Source organism: Colobus angolensis, unplaced genomic scaffold (assembly GCF_000951035.1).
Source record: "Colobus angolensis palliatus isolate OR3802 unplaced genomic scaffold, Cang.pa_1.0 Scaffold59, whole genome shotgun sequence".
Taxonomy (NCBI): Eukaryota; Metazoa; Chordata; class Mammalia; order Primates; family Cercopithecidae; genus Colobus; species Colobus angolensis.
In genome coordinates, this window is record NW_012119487.1 from 9,976,620 (window position 1) to 9,979,639 (window position 3,020).

Below are 3,020 nucleotides of genomic sequence, written 5' to 3' on the forward strand. Positions count from 1 at the left end.
TAATCCCAGCACTTTGGGAGGCCAACACAGGAGGATCAGTTGAGCCCAGGAGTTTGAGACCAGCCTGGACAACATAGCGAGACTTCATCTCTACAAAAAATTTTAAAATTAGCCATGTGCGGAGCTGTATGCTACTGGGTAGGCTGAGGCAGATCACTTGAGACCAGGAGGTGGTGGATGTAATGAGCTATGATTGTATCACTGGACTCCAGCCTGGGCAACAGAGCAAGACTCTGTCTCAAAAAAAAAATAAATAAATAAGGAATATTTAGTACCCACCCTATGCCAGGAATGTAGCCACTTCCCACGTGATGTCTAAGCTCTTCCAGAGTCTCCTTGTTTTGTTTTGTTTTTGTTTGTTTGTTTGAGGCAGAGTCTCTCTCTGTACCCCAGGCTGGAGTGCAGTGGCCCAATCTTGGCTCACTGCAAGCTCCGCCTCCCGGGTTCACGCCATTCCCCTGCCTCAGCCTCCCAAGTAGCTGGGACTACAGGCACCCGCCACCACGACCGGCTAATTTTTTTTTGTATTTTTAGTAGAAACAGGGTTTCACCGTGTCAGCCAGGATGGTCTCAATCTCCTGACCTTGTGATCCGCCCACCTCGGCATCCCAAAGTGCTGGGATTACAGGTGTGTGCCACTGTGCCCGGCCTCTCCTTGGTTATCTTATGCTCATTTCTGGTGTCTTTACCTTTCCTCCCAGTGTCCTTGTTACCAGAACACCAGCTTGGTCTAAATCCATGCTGCTCACCACACACATAGCCAATGACTGAGGCCAGGCGCAGTGACTCATGTCTGTAATCCCAGCACTTTTGTGGAGGCCTAGGTGGGCGGATCATTTGAGGTCAGAAGCTCAAGGCCAGCCTGACCAACATAGTGAAACCCCATCTACTAAAAATACAAAAGATAGCCAGGCATGGTAACACACGCCTGTAATCCCAGCTCTTCGGGAGGCTGAGGCAGGAGAATTGCTTGAACCCGGGAGGCAGAGGTTGCAGTGAGCTGATAGCACTCCATTGCACTCCATCCTGGGCGACAGAGTGAGACTCCATCTCCAAAAAATAAAAATAAAAAATACATAAATAGGCCAGGCGCGGTGGCTGAAGCCTGTAACCTCAGCACTTTAGGAGGCTGAGGCAGGTGGATCATGGGGTCAGGAGATTGAGACCATCCTGGCTAACACGGTGAAACCCCGACTCTACTAAAAATACAAAAAAAAATTAGCCGGGCGTGGTGGTGAGCACCTGTAGTCCCAGCTGCTTGGGAGGCTGAGGCAGAAGAATGGCATGAACCCAGGAGGCAGAGCTTGCAGTGAGCCGAGATTGCACCACTGCACTCCAGCCTGGGCGACAGAGCAAGACTCTGTCTCAAAAAATAAATAAATAAATAAAAATGTAAAAAAACATAAATAAATAGTAATGACCACATGGATGAGCCTTGAACACATGATACTCAGTGGAAAAAGCCGGCCACAAAGCCCACATACTGTGGTATCCTGGTGATGTGGAATGGCCGGAGCAGGCAGAGCCGTAGACACAGAACGCAGATTGGTGGCTGCCAGGGGCTGGGGGTGGGATGGGGAGCAACTGCTAATGGGGACAGGGATTCTTTTTGGGACAATGAAAAGATTCTGGAACTAAGCAGTGGCAGTAGTTGCACAACACAGTCAGTATACTGAATTGTGTAAGTGCCTGACTTGTTCACTTAAAAATGGCTAATATAGGCTGGGTACAGTGGCTCATGCCTGTAATCCCAACACTTTGGGAGGCCGATGCAGGAGGATCACCTGAGGTCAGGAGTTCGTGACCAGCCTGGCCAACCTGGTGAAACCTCTTCTCTACTAAAAATGCAAAAATTAGCCGGGCGTGGTGGTGTGTGCCTGTAATCCCAGCTTCTCGGGAGGCTAAAGCAGAAGAATGACTTGAACCCAGGAGGCAGAGGCTGCAGTGAGCCGAGATCGCACTGCTGCACTCCAGCCTGGGTGACAGAGCGAGACTCTGTCTCAAAAAAAATAAAGATAGAAAATGATTAATTTGACTGGGCAGAGTGGCTCACGCCTGTAATCCCAGCACTTTGGGAGGCCGAGGTGGGTGAATCACGAGGTCAAGACAGCAAGACCATCCTGGCCAACCAACATGGTGAAACCCCATCTCTACTAAAAATACAAAAATTAGCTGGGTGTAGTGGTGCACGCCTGTAGTCCTAGCTACTCCGGAGGCTGAGGCAGGAGAATCACTTGAACCCAGGAGGTGGAGGTTGCAGTGAGCTGAGATTCCATCACTGCACTCCAGCTTTGATGACAGAGTGAGGCTGTCTCAAAAAAAATAATAAAGAGGCCGGGCACAGAGGCCCTTGCCTGTAATCCCAGCGCTTTGGGAGGCCGAGGCAGGCAGATCACGAGGTCAGGAGAGCGAGACCATCCTGGCTAACATGGTCTCTACTAAAAATACAAAAAAATTAGCTGAACTTGGTGGCGGGCGCCTGTAGTCCCAGCTACTCGGGAGGCTGAGGCAGGAGAATGGCGTGAACCCGGGAGGCAGAGCTTACAGCGAGCCAAGATCACGCCACTGCACTCCAGTCTGGGCGACAGAGTGAGACTCCGTCTCAAAAAAAAAATGAAGGAAAGAAAGAGAAAGAAAATGGTTAATTTAAAAAGCATGCAGTTTATATAGAATAAATGGAATTGTTAATTTATGTTATCTCGATCTTACTTCAATTTAAAACCATAGGCTCACTCCTGTACTCTAGCACTTTGGGAGCCTGAGGCAGAAGGACCACTTGAACTCGAGTTCGAGACCAGCCTGGGCAACAAAATGAGACTTCGTCTGTACTAAAAAATCAAAAAAATTAACTGGGCATGGTGGCCCGTGCCTGTAATCCCAGCTACTCAGCAGGCTGAGTTGGGAGGATCACTGGAGCGCAGGAGGTCAAAGCTGCAGTGAGCGGAGATCGCACCCCTACACTCCAGCCTGGGTGATAGAGCGAGACTCTGTCTCAAAAATAATAATAATTAATAAAAAAT